The sequence below is a fragment of the Aythya ferina genome (genome assembly GCF_964211825.1).
Source record: "Aythya ferina genome assembly, chromosome: 24".
In the NCBI taxonomy this organism is placed as follows: Eukaryota; Metazoa; Chordata; class Aves; order Anseriformes; family Anatidae; genus Aythya; species Aythya ferina.
Genome location: NC_140322.1, coordinates 5,855,916 through 5,874,702, shown reverse-complemented (window position 1 = coordinate 5,874,702; position 18,787 = coordinate 5,855,916). Strand labels below are relative to the sequence as shown.

At 46.7% G+C, this 18,787-nt stretch overlaps 1 protein-coding gene and 1 long non-coding RNA gene across 6 annotated transcripts in view; one reads left to right on the top strand and one right to left on the bottom strand.

The window, feature by feature from the left end:
- The window catches only part of LOC311423446, a 249,558-nt gene that overhangs the window by 48,699 nt on the left and 182,072 nt on the right, over positions 1-18,787 (top strand). The window lies entirely within an intron of this gene.
- HIVEP3 (HIVEP zinc finger 3) overlaps positions 1-18,787 on the bottom strand; it is a 298,262-nt gene that overhangs the window by 214,050 nt on the left and 65,425 nt on the right. The window contains exon 1 of one of the 5 annotated variants that reach the window (XM_084497416.1): positions 4,109-4,221. The exons of the other annotated variants lie outside the window; for them this stretch is intronic. The gene's annotated coding sequence lies outside the window, so the exon portion shown is untranslated. Of the gene's footprint in view, positions 1-4,108; positions 4,222-18,787 lie in introns of those variants that run through there. 5 annotated transcript variants of the gene reach the window in all.

Here is an 18,787-nt window from a genome sequence, read left to right as displayed (position 1 = left end):
AGACTTCAGCTATAAAAGGGGCCGTGTGTATTCTGAATATTGCAAATTAACAGAGCTCACTTAATGAATCCACGAGGTGCACGTGCAAGGAGGGAGGCACAGGCGGGGACACTGGGGACGAACCAGGAACCCCCTCTCCAACAACCCAGAGAAAAAAGTGGCACCTGCGAGAGCAGCCCAGCCCTCTGCTGACACACAGGGTGGGAAAATCCACGTCTTTGCCTGCATGGAAATTGGGGAATGAGGCTCACAGCCAATCCCCATAGGAAGGGGAAAACCAGAAGCACCCATCACCAGCCCTTGGATGGCGATGGCTTGTGGTCACCCTTGGGAGCCAGGGCTGAAAAACAGCTCAGAGCATTCCTCGGCTTGTTTTGCAGCTTGGCGGTGGTTTGTTCTTTTGGATAAACTTCAGTAGGAAACAAACCTTTAAACAGCCTTTAAATCTCTCACCCTCTGCAGCAGCAGCGGCAGGCGGCTCCAGCCTCTGAATTATCCCAGCTGCTGAGCTGCAGCACAGGACGGCCCCGGGACGCGATCGGAAAGCTGCGAGTGCCAGATAAAAAGGACAGACGGATGGCTCGGAGACACCAGGCACCCAGATCGGGTCTCTCGGTGGGGATGGACAGCTGTGGAGCTGATTTCACATGCGGGAGAGCAGCGCACCCTGGGCCAGCTTCAACAATGTGAGAGGATGAACAGGACAGTGGGAAAACTGATCACGAGCTAGGTCCCCACCAGGATGAGCTGGAAAATCAGGAATAAGTTTCCTCGGTGCAAAAGGTTTTGGATAGTCAAAACTAGAGGCATCTGTTTTGAAACCCCAAATACCTAATTCGCTCTTTCCTGCCCTTTATTTTAACCTATTTGAGTAGCAGGGGGAGAAAACTTGAATCCTACATCTGCCAGAGCCTTTGGAGCTCAGGATTCAATTTGCTGACACAAGAAAAGGAAGGAATATATATTTAAAAATTAAATTAAAAAAAAAAAAAAAGTGAAAGAAATGACACAATCTGGAATAACCACAGGGAAACGCAGAGGACGGATGGCAGAGTAACAGCTACACAACCAGGCAACAAATCTGGAATAGATCTGTGGGATCGGCTCCTGCCTGCTCCCCGGCATCTTTTTCCAAGGGCATCCCAGAGGCTGGCAGCCTCCAGGTGCTGCCGACACATCCCATAGCACGTGCTAATGCGGGATGGGTGCAGGCACCCGTGCAGAGATGTTTCTTCTGGTGCTTTCTCCATGCTTTCCCCTTGCTTGCACGCACAGAGATGCATTAATGATCCCCTCTGGAAAGCACAGCAGTGAGACAGGACTTGGCTTCCAGCCCAAAGGGCAAAGGACACAGGGAAAAAGCTGTGGGACAGCGGTCACCTGGAGGTTTGCAACCCTCCACTGGTGCTGCCTCTTAAATGATGTGCAGACCAAGGCGTGGGGGCTGCCTGTCCTGCCCCCTGCATGTATTGCTCGGCTGCGCTCTGCCCCAGCAAAATCCTTTCATCGCATTTTGGAGGCTGTACCAATCCAAAAAGCCTTCCCATAATAACTGCTCCTTCTCCAGCACACAGGTTGCACTTCTTTAATTAGAGTGGGTACTTTATTAAAGAAAAAATAAATAAATAAATAAAAGTTTTTACTGTCCAGAACAAGTTGCTAACTTTGCCTGATGAAGCCTGGCGCTCTCACTGCCTCACTGACCTGACATCCTGGACTGGCAACTCTTTGGAAAGACAGCAGCACCTTGGCACACGAGCTTTTTAATTGCATCAGATGCTCAAATTCTCCCAAGTGAATTAACAAATGTAGTGAATTTACAACTGCAGATGGCCTACGGACACATTAATTGCAGTACTGAATGATGGAAAGTTATAAAATGACACTTTTCTGTGGCAATTTCAGCTTTTTCCTGCAGTCCTGTTCAGGTAGATTTCTCATAAAATATAAAAAGCAGATAAAAAAAGAGTAAGTACAGTTCTTGAGTCTTTGTGCTTGCACAAAGTGCTCTGGCTGTTCTGGAGCATCATCCTCTGCTGGTCAAAGTACACAGAAGTATCCCAAACCAACACCTGCCTCTCCTGGGCCTAGGTCCTGGTCACAAACATGAGGCATCTTCCTTCTCTGAAGCCAAAAGAAAGAGAATCTTGTAGCAGAAGCCTCCGTCATCTATGGCCATGCATGGCCCCTCTGGGATGCTGACCAGGCAGTTTTACTCCAGCCCAGGACATATCTCCCTCTTTGTGCACATCTAATGTTTATAACGGTAATTTCATTTAAAGTATGGCAAACCCTTGATGATACTCAGAGAAGTTTCATAGCAGTGGATTATTTCATTGAAGCCAAACTTAAGAAAAAAAAAAAGGAATGTCTGCAACGTTTTGTTTTCATTAAACGCTGAGGCCATTTTAAAACAAAATCAAAATCGGACTCCAAGCAGATAACCTGCTCTTGACTCCACAGGCCCACCACTCAAGCAACACCACGTGCTTCCCAAAAGCCTGAGGCTCTGCCGAGCCCACCCCCTGCTTTTATGCCACGTGCAGCTTTCCTGGCCTCACTCCAGCTCCCCCAAAGCCTGCCTAATCCTCCGGGCTATCACTGCAGTCCCGATGGGACCGTAACCACCGGGCTCTTGATTCCTCCCTCCTAGCAGGCAGGACCTCGTGCTCACGTTAATCCATCCAGAGAGCGAGAAACTAAAGATGTTCTCCTCTGCTCATTACGTCGGAGTCAATTAGAACTGCTAATGCACCCTGTTATCATCTTCCTTCGTTACTGCCCGTGTTAAAAACCCAAGAGCCGATGCATGCAGAGCTGTGCACCCGCTGCTCATCCCTCCTCCACACACCCCACAACAGCCAGTGCCTGCCATGGGAGGATAAAGGACATTTTAATATTTGCATCTTTAATAGTTATTGCTCTTGGCTTTTCTTTCAGTGCTTAATGGACAGCATTCCTTATTCTGTTGTGACTTACTCCCTACAGGTAACTTCAATTATTTTAATTTAAGCTTTTCCGTAGCTTCTAACCATAAAATACTTTGTAAAACAGTGCAAATGCATGTATCTCTGGCAAAAGCTTCCAAGTTGTATATCAATTATTCTACTGCCCTCACACAAAAAGCAATTCTGGGTCCTGCTCCCCTCCCCACTGTGTGCTCCATGACTGCCTGAGCTGAAGGATGCTCCGGACGGTCCCCAGCTCCGTCCAGCCTCTGCTTCCTCCCCTGTCCCTTAGGGCAAATAAACCCCATGGCACACACTTCCCACTCCAGGTCTCTCCCAGCCCCAAACAGCCTTCTTGTGCTTGTTTTAAGGGCTCAGCTGAAAGGCTCCATCCACTGCTCAGCTTTGCTTAGATTTCTGATTCTTCCCCTGGTCTCCTAAAGCTCACGAATAGGGCTTACAGGACTGGGTACATACTCACCTTCCTGCCCACACATCCCCCTAGACCACTGAGTCCATTTCTACCACATCAGACAAGGAGACAGCAGCATAAAACACTACTTTCCTACAGCCTTCATGGAAATAGGCCAAGAGGCAGAAAAGAGTGACCCTACCAGGTCCCAGTAAATAAGAGCATGAATTTATTAGGCAGCCAAGTCGAGAGGAGAACAACATTTTGCACGTCCTCACCTGCAGAAAAGCTTTAATCGGCATTATTAGACAGCAGAGGATACACACTCCCCAGCGAAGCGTCCCCTCCCATGCAGCTTCTCTGATGTCTAATAGGTGTGGGAGGCCAGTCGAAGCTTGTCCTGCAAAGTCGGGGCATTCCTAAGGGCTCTGTCCGATGCAGAGCCTCTGATGCCTAATGAGGGGTGGAGCTCACTCCAAAGCCTCTTGTAATTTAGTTAGAAAGCCAGCAGACCACAAGACACAAGTCTACTGGAAGTGAGACTGCTTCCATTCCTGAGGTCAGCAAATGTCTTGACTGTTTTCCCTCTCCATTATTTACTCCTACAAAATCATTTAGCTGAGAGTAGTATTTGCACTGAAGTTGGTGAAAGTCAGCACACAAGCCAGTAATTTGCTACACATTTGAGCTGGGAACAACTTGACTACAGGAGAAGAGGGAAATGCTTCTGCGGGTGCCCTCATCTTACCTGAAATAAATTGGCATTCTCAAATCTCCAGTGCTGAAGTTTAAAAGCTGCATGTGGCTCAGCATCAGGAGGAGAAGCAGCTCCCAATTAAGCACCTGAAGGCAAAATAACTGCATTTCACCAGTGCAAAGGTGATGCCAGGGCAACTGAAGCACAGCAGTTGTTCTTCTGCTCTCCACTAGTAGAGATGGAACTCCACTACTGAGATCACCATTGTTTCTATTCACTTGTGAGACTGAAAGGAGAAACAGGAGAGGGTGAGAGAGCCCTTTCTTACAAGCAGGGAGTGGAAACATGCACGTTCGCACAGCACAGACGATGGCTGGCACTTAGATGTCAAGCTCAGGGGTTGAAAATTCATTTTCCCAAAACCTCAACACTTATCAGCACCACAGAGGCCACAGTCCTTCTCCTTAGAGCTCAGTTTCCACCTAGTGAAAGAATACAGACGCTCTGTCTGCCTCAAAACCTTTGCTGTTGCAACTTTGGCACTAAATCCCAGTGCTCCTCTTTGCAGCTTTACGAATAAACTCAAAAGATGCTTCAAACAAATAGGTGCAAGTCACAGGGACAAGCATGGGACTCTGACCAGCACAGGATTTGGCATGTTTCCATGGAAAAACATGTTACCAGGTATTAGTATTAGTAGAGAAAAGGCATCGACACCAGTGCCAGGCTGAATTCAGCCTGACGTGTCCAGGAGTGGCACAAGTAAGAGAAAGAGTCCTAAGGAAAACAAACCCAATGCTTTAAATGTTTATAAAAGCCTGCCATCACTAACATCCCCAACCACTCAAAGTTTTGCAATTAGCCAAAACAATCATCCTTCTGCAGAAAGCCTTCTTTCTACATATCCAGCCTTCTGCCCATGGAGGCTCCAGCATCCTGCTGCCTCCTGCTCCCAGAGGACTCATCGCAGGCAGCCGTTTCTCAAAGACTGTCTCAAAGACTTGCTCACAGGGATGTGCATGTGCACCGGCATCCACTTGCCTGGAGCACATCAGCACAGGTACTTTCACAAGTTGGCTCGCTCCTTGGACAAGAAATGGACGTGGCAAGGGAAGGAAGGGAAGGCTACCTCGGAGTCATCGCACCGCTGCAACAACAGCAGCATGGGAGGAGAGAGGAACGATGAGATATGAAAAACCCTTCTGCCTCTCCCAGTTAGACTTGGATTTTGTGGCACAAGGGATGCAGACCCCACAGCACTGCTGGAAAGCAATAGTTAGCAGCCGAATCGCTGAATATTCCAAATGAATTCCAAATTCCTCTAAATCAGCCTGTGTCAGCAAAGGGCAACATTTGAAATGCTGGGAATAATTCTGAGGCACTTACGAGAGGAAGGCAAAGAAACTCAAAACTTGCTGACTCCTCAGTGTTATTTGGGCATCTGATTTTTCCTTTCCTATTTTTAAAGGGAAAATAGTAAAAAAAAAAATGCAACCCTTTTAGTGCTGACAGCTCATGGGTTTCAGAAAGAGGAAAAATAGTAGTAGACCAAGATGTGCAGGGAAAGCAAGTGGTCCTATGCTCAGATTTAGAGGAAAAAATAGGCAATAAACACTAAATGCAACATACCTCAAAACCTGAGCTTAAAATCCCTCAAATAAACTCAAAAAAATAAAAGGACTCTCCTGCACCTAGCACAGCACTGTGGAGTCTTTCCTCCCCCTGCTCTTCCCCACCTGACATTGTGTTTCTTTTCTCATTCTTATGAAGTAATTGAAAGGATGTTGAGGCTTTGGCTTTAACCACAGCAGAGAAATGATGCATTCTGAAATCAGAAGAAAAGGAGGCAAAAAAAAAAAAAAAAAAAAGAAAGAAAGAAAGAAAAAAAAAGAAGGCTCCGATTTTCTCACTCTTCGTGTCAGGTGAGATGAGTCATTTATGCCATAAGACGTTAGTATAGAAGTCTTTTAAGGATTCATAAAAACATAAAGCATGCATAAATGGTTGTTAAGAGGAGAGGCTTGCAATTAACGAAGTTACTGTATCACTAACATGTATCCACGCTGAAACCACTGAGGGTTTTAAGCCATTTTTACAAATATAATATTCCATTTAAGGCTAAAATCGAGCTCCTTAACAGTAACTGGGAAAACTGCTTGGGAAGGCAGAGCAAAACCTTCAGATTCCTGAGCCAGATGGAGCCACTTTGCCCCCAATCAATCACTGCCTGTTGTTATCCTTAAATGAACCCCAAAATAAAACACATTTCGGGAAATAAACACGAATTCTCTGCTAACCACTCGCCTTTCCGCATTAACATCCTTCCCCCAGACTCTGTGTTTTTAGAAGGAACAGCGAACGTTACCAATAGCAACTGCAAAATGTCCCATCAGATTCAGATGCTGATTGTTCTATACAGAATTGATATGACATAATGGTAATGATTCCAGAAATTAAAATCACTTTATTTCTACAGTTACCACGTGCCAGGCACTGATTTAAATCACTGCTCCTCGCGGGGAGGCACTGACCCCGTGGTGCACCATCTGGATAGGAGCCGGGCCCTGCAAACATCTTTCTTTTTTGCACTGCAACACCGCTTTTTGTTTTAAAGCCAAGACGGGGTTCGATTTCATCCCTTCTGCTCTGACTTGGGCGCCATTCAGCACGCTGCTTTTTGGCCGCAACCTTGAATCCTTGCCCTTACCGTAATGCACCTAATCTAAAAATAAGAGAGTGTCAGGCTGTGCAAAGACACCACTGTAAACAGGATTTAGAGACGTAGTAAGAAGATATTCAAAATAAACATGTCCTGAGGGTGCTGCCTGGGACCACGGACCTTACAGACAACCCTCGTTTCTGCTCAAAGGGCTCAGCTCTGGATTCCATATATACATATATGCATATGTACATACGTACATGTATATGTCCATGCATGTGTTTTATGTGTGATCTATTGTATGAACTGCAAATTAGAAGTTAATTTTGCAGTTCCTGCTGAACTGGGTTTAACGATACCCCTTCTCCAGCACTCCTCCTGGCCATGATACATCTCCCCTTCTTCCTCTGAATTAGCATTGCAGATGAAACTGGATGCCTCGAGGCTTTGTTAAAGCTAGTCTGAATGCAGCCCAGCTAGATCTAGCAAGGATTAAAAGCTGTTCTCTTCCCTCGGATGTTAAATGACCTTATTATGGGAAGAGATTTGGGTTTTCACACTGCTGTGCTCTGCACCACTGGGCGAACCCAGGAGGGACCCAGCAATGCATAAGCCCATGGGCTGAGCCAGCCCTTGCTCCGAGGCAGAGCTTTCTCCAGCCTGGGCACAGGATAACAGGGCTTGGAGGGGGGAGAAAAAGATAAACTTGAAGGAGGTAAGAACTTAATCATGTCAACAATATTCTGCAGCAATATTGCTGGCATGATGTGGTGTATGGAGGTCAGGAAAGGACGCTGGAAGTGAATGCTCAATAGATGTAGTTTTCCCAAGAAAGCTAAATACTCCACAGAACTTCAAATCCGAACTTCTGTGGACTATTACTGTACTTCTTACACTTTAAACATCAACCAGCCCTGCTCCAAAGTCACAGGCCTTCCAAGGTCAGAGAAAAAATTATGACAGATTTTCCAGTGAACAGTGCAGTTGATTTGAAGGGGATAAACATTTTTGCCAAGGATGCCATCTCAGGGCTCAATTAGTGGTCCTTAGAATACCAAGTCCATTGAACTTCTTCCATCGTTATTATTTTTAAATGCAAAAGTATATTCTAGTGGCTTCTGATCCCATGTCCTGCCTGGATGCCCACATCCATAAGGCTGCCAGCAAGACCTTTGCTTGCAGAAGGCATCGATGCCCAGCGTAGCAGCAGCTCACACAGACACTTGCGCACCACTTCACTGCACAGCCCACGGAACAGTTTTAGGTGATCTGATGTTGTTTTGGCTAAATTAGCACGCTTTCAGGAAAGGAGTTAATCCATTTTCTTTTGCAAGATGAGACAGCCGCTCCTCCGTCAAGCAGAGATCTGCTTCAAATCACTACACAAGCATTAATGTTAATCCCCCGGCTTCCCCGATGCTGCTCCGGGTTATCACCAGCACAAAAGTGAGAAGCAGGGCTTAGGGATGAAGTGGGTTTGGAGGGCGGCAGCACGTGTTTCTGCTTTTCAAGGGTTTGAAGTGGGGTGGTTGCTGCAAAACAGCTCGCACAAACAACCCGGATTAAAAGACACCGGGTCGCAGGCTGGTGGGGGGAGTGAGCAGCAGTATCTGCCTTGCACAAGGGGATTAAGTGCAGCACAGAGATTAAGGCTTGTATTTTCCTAAATGGCCTCTGATTTTGGATGGCTTTTTTATTATTACCCAAGTTTATAGCAGCTGAAGAAACCAGGCATTCACATGTCTCGTTTCAGGCAAGAACAAGAACTGCAGTACTCAGAATTAAACGCCATTTTTCGGCTATTAGTCCTACTTATTATATGCCTTATTTTCCTGCATTAATTAGGCCAATTAACATTTTCTTACTGAGCTTCAAAGGCGGGCTGTGATGTTTCTTCACAAAAGGCTTAACCAGCACTAAGTAAACTCTCAGCACTGCCACCCAGCCGGCTCCCCAGCCTGGACTGAGCTGCACCCCGGGGTGCTCAGCCCTGCGCTCGCACACTTCAAGCTTCCAGCAAAGTGTGTTTCCTGGCCGGCAGACAGGTACCAGCGGAGGCTAGATGCAAAAAATCTGCCTCAGAGCCACGCTTCCATCCCCCCAGCACTGCATGCAGGAAGGATGCGTGCGGAGAAAGCGTGCGTCAGGCTGGCACGCGCGGCTGAGCTCACCGAGATGCTTGCGCCCGCGAGCACCGGCTGCCGTAGCCTCGGAGGTGCTGCAGGCGGCCGTCAGAATAAATCAAGCCCGAAGCACGTGGCCAGGATGCTTTTCAGCTGTGCCACCCGTGTGGGGTCACGGCAATTCCCATGGAAGCAGACGTTTTCTTATTTCATCCCAAGGATTTTAAGTACTTTTCAAAAACGTAGCACCAAATCCCTGCTTTCTGCTGCAAGGAAAACTAAGGACATTTAAAAAAAAAATAAATTGTTGATTTACTAGAAAAGTTCAGTCCTACTTTCCAACATCCCAGTGTTGCTCACAGTCCTGCCCTCACCATGAGCTATGACACGAATTGCTCAGCGCTGGCCCCTCTTGACACTTGAACACAGCATGCTTCTTTTCAGCCTGAATAATTTGAATGAAACGGGCAATTCAGCTGAGCCTACGCAACGCAGTTCACTGTGAGTTCATTTTAATGCCGCCAAACTGCTTTACCTGTCACTGAAACCAAACTGAGTAAAACCGTGGTGTTCTGCAGGGATTTTTGTCCCTGGTTTGGGCATCGGGACGGGCCCTGCCCTGCAGCAGGGGATGGGGAGGTCCATTTCTGCTTCCCACAGCACAGTCGGGAGGCTGGCAGGGCAGCACAGCTCACTTCTGCACCAGAAAGGCCCCATTCAGGGCAGGCAGGACCCAGGGGAATAGAGGGGGGTCCTGCTGGGAGGGGGCTCTCAACCCTTTGCAGGCTGCAGAAGGCATCAGGTCTGAGCTTGCACCCAATTGGGCCAACACATTTTGCAAACTGTCCCCTACAAACCCTTTCCAACGTGAAGCTGAAAGCTCTGTGCCCCCGCAGGAGCATCCAACCTGGTGGAGGACCACGCCGTTGGGCTTCCTCATTGCACTCACAGCACCTCGGGCTGGAGCGTATCGCCCTGTGTGTCAGTGCTTATACCCACACTGGGATATCCCATACTGGGATAAACAGCACCAGACTGGAAAGGCAGCACTTTAAACCAGTGTGCATTATTACTTGGCATCCCATCCCTGCAAAGACACAGACGTGTCTACGTATAAACGTGCGTATCTACACATTTCAGTGCTTCCTCTCCATTACAGAGGCTTCCCTGCCAGGTGTTCAGAGCAAGATGCTGAATTTGATGATTCCTCCCTACGAGGCTGATGCTCCCTTCATTCCCTTCAGCCAGGGGTAAAATTCTGGAGGATCTCTCTGATCAGGACGCATGGAAATGTGATCCCACCAGAAGAGATCAGATTATGATACCGACATTCAGATGTCTGAAGTGCTTCGCTGGAGATTTATCCGAACGTTGCAAGCTCAGCGTTTTACCCAGAATATCCTGACATTATTTCCCTTAAAGGCCCAGTTCCCGGAGCACTACGAGAGTTTCAGTTTCTTTTAACAGCAACCTACAGAAAAGCAACTTGCAACCTAAATCCTCAAAAACTACAAGATAAAATTTTAAAATGTGAATAAATAATCACTGCTAAATCTCAAACTGTGTTATCCTTAAAACCTCCTGGCTTACAAATCATTTCCATGAGTTACGTAGCCCTGATTTATGTGTTGTCTCATCCCATGCTAGCAACTGGTGGTGCCGCTAGCCAGCCAGCTGTTTGGAAGCAACCGAAAGATGTTGGGAAGGGGGCGTTGGGAGGAGAGAAAAACCCCAGCAATACGAGCTGAAGTGAGAAGAGCTGATTCATAAATCCGAGCTGCACGAATACCGTAATGCCTAACTAGAGCAATTTAATCTCCAACTCCCTCCCAATACTGGGAAGCCTTCAACGAACTGCAGAAATCCAAGGCTCAGCAGCCACAACAATGCTGGGGCCCACGGGGCATATTTTAGGAGAGGAAATTAATAGAACTAAAATGCAAATAATCACCTCCTGAAAGAGCCCGAACGACCTCCAGCAACAAGGCTTGTCCCAGCAGGCTCCATTTCCATTCCTGGGGAGCGAGGCAGCTGGGAATTTCCCTCCCGACTGCCGCAGGTGGGTACGGGATCACAGCAGGAACATCCCCGAGTGAAGTCCCCTTCTGGCTGTCACTTTACTTTGTTTCAGCCAGCAAGCACCCAAAGCTGAACACCGCTCTGGTTTCTCAGGACTTTAACTTAACTTTTCTTAAACAAGCTCTCCAGGCTTTTTTTGCTGTGGTTCCTGGTGGGGCATCCCTCCTCTCCTCGCTGGTTTGCAGCCACCTGACCATTCCCCCATCCTTTGCCTGCCCCAGGATATTCACCCACTCTTTTCAGAGAATCACAGAATGGTTTGGGTTGGAAGAGACCTTAAAGCCCATTTAATTCAAGCCCCCTGCCACTAGCAGGGACATCTCCCACTAGATCAGGTTGCCCGAAGCACCATCTAACCTGGCCTTGAGCACTTCCAGATACTTCATTACATTCAAACCCATCTTCTTTTTCAACAATTAACAACAACATTGATACTTTTACCCAAAACACAGTAAAATGAAAAAGCCCAGAGAAATGGCCTCATGCTTGCCAGCATCAACACTTGAACTGATCAAAAGATGTGTTTGAAAACAAATACAAGTCGTGCTCCCATGTCCATTAGCTTCTCTTTCATGAACACATGAAGCAAAGAGCTGTGGTTATTCCAGGTTATTCTCCAACGAAAAGTGGTGCTGCGGTCTTAAAATGAACCATATTGTTTCACCAGAAAGAAAAAGCACAAGGGATGCTTAACATCCATGCACACTCATTGCAAAGTACCCTCAGTGCATACACTCACAGAACCTCCACCTCCCATTTTACAAAAAATAAAAATAAAACAGGATATTTTATACAAAAATCAGGTATGTTGTAAGAGCTCTTGGATGACTGCTCATCGATGAGATTACAGCAGAAACCTGGGTAACTTTTAATGGGACAAAGCACTTGAATATGTGCATGAGGATTGCTGGTCCCAGAAGGGAGTGTGATGACCTTATTGTTCTTTTTCTTGAATCCACTACTTTCAGTTTCTACTGCTTTATTACTGTTATTCCTGCTCCTATGGCTTAAATGTGTGAGCTTTAAAACCTTTCAGCTACCACCAATACCCCCAACAAGAAAAAACAGCCAAAAAAAAAACAACTCGACCTTATGTCAGGTCAAAAAAGATTTACTATTTGTACATGTACAGAAGAAATTTCAAATTTTGCTTCTCAGCATTCTTGTTACGTTTATAGACAACCAGTCAGTATTTCCCAAATCTGTACGTACCCCTGGGAGCTTACATGCTGGATGCTACACCAAGCCCATCCAGCCCGGGTGGTTTCCCCACCACCAGACAGCTCACTTTGGTACTGCCCAGCCCTTCAGCAAGCTTTCTGCATGTGTTTTGCCAAATTTGGGCTTATTTCCACTTTTCTCCTCATGCCAGCAAGTACCTACTTTCCTGCAAAACAGCCAACTGCTCCTAGAAATTTTAGGTATTACACAATACTTAGATTTTCTGTAAAAAGAAAACTTACCCAGGTGATCACTGTACCAAGTCATTATGCTAGATATTCTATTGAACAGCTTGCCACAGCTACCAACAAAATATAATTTATATTTCTTTTAAACGCTACCTTACAAACCAGGATGGACTCAGAGCAGACGAGAGTTTGGGATTCCATTTCCTGCCAGTTCAGATTTTCCAGGAAGGGTCAAAACCACTTTCATGGACCATATTCTACTTACCAAACATCCCTCATTATGCAGCTGGCATGGGGCAAGACAGAGCAGACGAGTACCCTTAGATAACTGAGGGCTTGCACATCCGTGAGAAGCACCACGTAGCCCAACACTGCTTCAGTTACTGGGATTTTCCTATTGCAGAAGCTCAAATAATAAGAAATTGTCTTTTCTTCCCAGCTGGGGTCCGCGAGGGTTTTGACTCTTTGCCTGAGAACAAGTTATTTTAATTCTGAGTTTAGCTTTACTGCATGCAAGACGGTCACCTCCTTGCCACTGTGGTTTGGCCCCATGCCCACAACATTTGATGCTTTTCTGAAAGCCAGCCCAAGGTGCACTTCTAAGCTGCAAAAACATACTGCTGGTGGAGGGACAGGCATAACAAGATGAAGTGACCCAGTGCAGGCATTCAGAAGAGGGAGGATTTATTTCTAAGGACCAGCCGATGGGGTCGGGGTCACCTTGGAGCCCATGACCACCTGTCCCAGCAGCAGGGACAGGAATCTGCTGCCTGGTTTTCTCCCCAGGCTGCTGCTCCCTGTGGCTGGGGCTAAGCAACAAGGATGGAGCTTGCAAGGAGATGCCCTTGCTTTGCACCTCCTCTGCAGACAGGGCTCTCGAGCTAACACCAAAAATACCCTTGAATCCAGCCCTGACAGTTGCTCTGGAAACAACACTGCAAGGCAGAGCTTCTGCTAAAGAGAAAGCAACAGGGAAAGCTTTATGCCATCCCAAGTCAACTGCTGAGGCCTCGAATAAATACCATCTGGAGCTCTCTTGCAGACCTGCTGCCATTCCTTTCAGATGCAGGACCCACCTAACATACCGCACAGCAGCTGCAAATCTGGGCAGGCTTCCTGCGAGCTGTGAAGCCGATCGTCTTCACCTGCAGAAAATATTGGCTGTATACAGCACGCCGCAAGCGGGAGGAAGTATGTACAAATTAATTACTTGCCTGAGGCAACTTGATATTTTTCTTAACTAGGTCAAATAAACTGTAGCAAACCACTCCGTCTCCCTCACCCCTTAAAAAAAATACCGAGCTGCAGGTTTAATGAACTGAGCTTCCTTCCAAAAATAGTTGTGCAGGTTGAGACTGCAGCTTCTCCTATCATGTAAGATGTACAAAAAAAAAAAAAAAAAGAGAGACAAAAAGAAGTCAATGTTGAGCCTGCTGAGGTCCGACACATACAGCTCCAGCCTTCAGTGCTTCTAACCGCAAGGAACAAATACTGCTTTGATGCATTAGCAATAAGGCCCTCGGATTTTCACCTCTAGGCCACCAGTTCAAGGCCTGAAGGAGCTCTGGTGTTGCTGTTTCAGTCAGAGGGCCTCTGCTGGAAGAATCTGAAGGCATGGGTTCATCTGCCTTGATCCTGTGTCATCACCTATACTGGTGTTAACTGGGAATAACACGCTGCTAAATTGCAGAGGAAACCCTGGCTCTCTTTGGGCACAGAAATACAACCACCAACAGTGCGGGGCCATGAAGGCTTTGGCGTCCATGCCCACACAGGGTGAGACAGGCAATGGTCTGGCTGTTATCGTCACCACCGATGAGGACACCCCTCGTGACCCCATAGGCAGCTGGGCAGGCTACGCAGGAGGCCCAGTATCAGCACCATGCCCGGGCCGCGTCTGTTCAGGGCCTGACAATGCCAGGCCCCACAGCAAGACCAGGCAGGGCTGGCAGGGCCCTGAGGGATGTGTCCTGGACAGCCTGGACAACATGTCCTCTGCTTCAGGGACACCTGCAGGATCGGGTAGCTCGCAGCAGGCATTGCTCCTGAGCCCACCTTCGCTCCACAGAGGAGAGGAAAATTTCCCTGACCTGGCACTCTCCCTCTGCCCCTGGAGTGCTGGAAAACCTATTGCACAAGCTCCTGCACGGCTCTAAACTCCATGCTCTCCTCCAAAGGACTGGAAAAGACCATTGGCAGGACCTGAAGCTGTCTAGGAGAATAAATACAGTAAATCCTGAGTCAAGGCCAAAAGATGTAGACCTGCAGAAGTTTTGTTCAGCACTGAGAGCCACACAAAGAGTCAGACACCGCAAGTGCACCCCCTCCAAAGTTGTTATTGTGGAACCATGCTAAAAAACTGCACTCACCCACTCACAAATTGCCCACCAGGAACCCAGAATCCCTTAGAGACTTACAATCGCTCTGCAGTCTCACTCCCTAATGCTACCCCCGACAGATTCTGCACCCAAGTAGTGTCACACCAGCCAGGCAAATCATGGTTAGAGCCGAACAACTAAAACACATATGGGGCACATCCGATTCCTTTTGAAGAGAAAGGCATGTATCTGAAACCTTAACGATCTTCCTCAGGGCTGCCAGGCATCCCAGCATATCCCAGTATATCCCAGTACAAATGAGCAGCATAATTTTTTGCCACATCCCCTGACAGCCCTGTTTGTAAGAGCACAGGCTCTTATCCATGCTCTGCTCCCAGGAACCAAGCAACGCAGCACCAACAAGCAGAGAGCAGACGGCTGGGCTGTTCATGCTTTTTCAGCAGTTGCAGAGCTTGTTTTAGCCTCTATTCCTGCATGGATATCGCTAGTGTCTCTACCGAATATTCGAGGAGTAAAAAGAGATAGTAAGGAAGAAGAAGAAGAAAGTAATATGAAGGCAATTAACTTACTGAGACAGCAATGCTGTGTTAAAACAAAAACAGTGAAAATTTACTGTCAGGCTAGTTAACAGTCAAAAATGAACAACTGCTTGTATTACCACTGGTGGCCTATAAAAATACTCTCCAAAATATCTGTTGGTCGTCTTCCAGCAGGGATGATGGCAGAGCAACCATGCAGGCAGCTCATGTCGTTTTGAGTCAGACCAGGGTAATATTTGGGCTTCAGCTGCTGCATTTTATCCCTGTTGAAAAGACAGCCCCAAGATGTTCTGCAGTACACAACTTCCCTGCTGCTATTTGTGATTTACTCCCAGATCCTCAAAACCACTTTTGTACAACTACTGGGGCTTCGAGCTCTCAGAAGGCCTCAAATCAAGTCACAGCTGTACATATGGAATTATATTTATTTTTTTAAAAAGTACAAAAGCTCCAAGGATCTAAAAATATTTTTGAAGGGAACAATAAATCCTCCCCCCACTCCTGAAGACTATATCTCAACTTTGCTGATAGTTCCTGAACTACATTCACCTTCAGCAGTAATCAGAAAGATTTGTTAGAAAATTAAATGGAAACAAAAATAGGACCATATGAAAGAATTCTTCTTGCACTGAGCTACAGGACTCAATACTGGAAAATGCTGCAGTTTACAAAGAAGTAAAAAGTGCCCTTTGAATGAGCAGCTGCACTTCACATCTATGTTTAATTGAAAAACAGCTGGGATGAAAAGTGGCTGCTTATCAAGAGCTAATAACTACATTTCCTGCTAATCTACAGCATGCTCCATCAGTGGGGCAATCATACACACACATATATATACACACACAAATAAAAAGATATGGCATGTATTGGTTTTGCAAAATGAGATATTCCAAGGAGGAGTCTGTTCCCCTGGAGGGCTCAGTCAGGCATCTAAACAAGCCTAAGCAAATGGCATGACAAGGAAAGCCGTCCGTCTCATGCCAGCAACATCCAGCCCGTGCATGCTCCCACAGCGCGCTGAAGCATCGAGCACAGAGACTGAGGGCTCCTGCTGCTGCTTTCCGGAGGGACCTGGGCATCATCCCACTGCCTTAGGGAGCCAGACAGGTGGTAAGCCCTGCACCAGACAGAATAAATTAGGAGCAAATGCTCTAAGTGCAGTGGGAGTAGGGCAGAGGCAAAGAGGCAGGACAGCAGCAGCATTTTGGGCAAAACCCAGTGCTGCCCATCCTGGAGGATGGGGAAATGCCCTGACTGCATCTCTCTGTGCCCCACATTCTGCACCGTGGCTGATGGTTGAGCCCTAGCAGCACCACCGAGGGTTTCCTCCCTAACCTCATTATTACCTTGCATTTCTCTGCACTTAACAGCTTAAGCCTCTTATCTTCCACATGCTCTGAGTCCATGCAAATAGCGCTAATAAAAGCAAGGGATTCTCATTGTAGCACAAATCTCTTCTCAGAGCACGGTGGTGGCCTTTTTTCTCTAAGCACCAGGAAACAGCCTGGGAAGACAAAGGAGCACAGCCTCAGAGGACAAAAAAAATGCACAGACCAGCTAGGATATACCAAGTAGAGCCTTTTATTTGCCTGTCCCAGGCCGGCAGCTCCATCCCTCAGAGTTCAAGTTCAGGCTCAGAGCAATTCCCAGAAGCCAGCTAAGCTTGCTGGGTGCATCTGAGCCAGCGTGTCCCTACTTCTACAATTTAACTTCTAAGTCTGAACCCAAAAAATCAAGAAGCAGACTATACTGCCTCTGCTTCCTTACGTTCAAAGGACAAGCAGTGAAGGAATCCAGTCTTCTCCCTGTACTTGCTGCTGCCAGCTGTGCATTGCAGCTACAAAGGTTGTTGGCCAACAAGCTGCTCCCTTTGACTTCAGCATCCCATCTGCTTTCTGCAGGTCGTATCATGGCCTTTAACCTGTGTACTATCTCCCCACCTTTGATCAAGCATCTGGCTAGGTTTAAGGACAATTTATGTACTATCATTGTATTCCTGTGCTTAGCAGATGGAGAATAAAAAACATCAACCAGCAGAGAAGGGAGGGGATTGGGAATCAAACTCTGAATCCTCCTCCTGTTGTCAGCCAGTGGATGAGACGTCTTTTCTCAGCAACCACTTCCCCAATATACGTCCTATTCTCTTCTGTTCTCCCAACACCTGCATAACTCCTGCCCTGAACTTTGCTGCCCTAGAAGAACAGCAATTTAGCAGTGTACCTGCTAACTTAAAACTGCACCAGCTAGGAGGTTTTACCCTGCAGTTAGCCAGAGCAACAAAAAGTAGAGAAAAAATGTACAGAGAAATGCAGTAAGAAGTCTACAGATATTCAGTTTTATCCTAAAGTTGCTTCAGTCACATAGAGATTATTAACTGCCAGCTAATATAGCCTAGAAACAAAAAATTGCCCTTTTCAAAGGCTTTCATTGCACCAGGCTCTGCAGCAGCTTCAGGGTCAGGCGTGTAGCACATCTGCCCATCAATCAGTATTGTGATAATCAGATAATGATAGACTACAAATAACCACCTAATCTGGTTTCCTGGAAAGTTTTGCACAGATTAAAAAGGACAGAACAGCTCCTTGCCCATTAAAGAGGCCAGCACCAATTTGGGGGCTGCACACCGGGCTTCGAAGCTGCTCCTTCACCAGCTTGGGATGCTCCAGGCAGCAGCAGCCAGAGCCTGTGCACACACGCAGAGCCCTGCAGTGGTGTTTGCAGAGGGCAGTAGCAGGCAGGCAGACAAATAGCTTTGGCAAGCTGTAATGCAAAGTGTTTCCCAACCCTTTGTCCATTTGCAGTAACTCTGTAGAAATCTGAAAATAAAGTTTGCTGCAGTCACGGGAGCTGCCCCGATCCACTGCCTGCAAGCCAAGGGGGCAGGTGAGACTGGACAGGTCAATGCAAGTCTGATAAACAATTACATTTTATCAGAAAATCACTTTGAAAATTGTATACAAGCCAGTGTTTTAAGAAGCTGTGCAGGCAATTATACCCCCCCAAAAAAAAAATAAAAAAATATATATTTTATAGGTATTATTTGGACTTGATGATCTTGAAGGTCTTTTTCCAACTTAAATGATTCATTCTGTCAGTCAATTTCCCCCTTCTTCCCGTGATGTCAGTGAAGTCAGATGTCACCATGTTCACGTGGAACCCTCCGGAGAAACCAATCTCAGCTATTTCACATCCTACCTCAGATGCAAACAGCATGGGCATCCAAATAATCCTGTTAACACGAACTAGATTAATATAGATCACACAACTATTTCAAAGTATGCTTGCATGCATATTCATCTTTATCTGGATAATGTGTAACACCAGCAAAGCCAAGCCCATGTCTAATCAGAAATGCTCTGTTTGAAAGTCCCGAGCTGCCCTTCACACCACACCAGCCAGCATTTGCTCTCCCTCTCCCCCCCCCCCTTTTTTTTTTTACCTCCTTTTCTTTTTTTAAAGACTGTGACTCTTCAAAGAGAATTTTCCACACTTTGGACACATGCTGTGTTTAAAGGCTTGGGAAGCCTTTTTAATTTGAAAAAGACACCACCGAAAACAGAAACACTTGAAAGGAAAAGCACT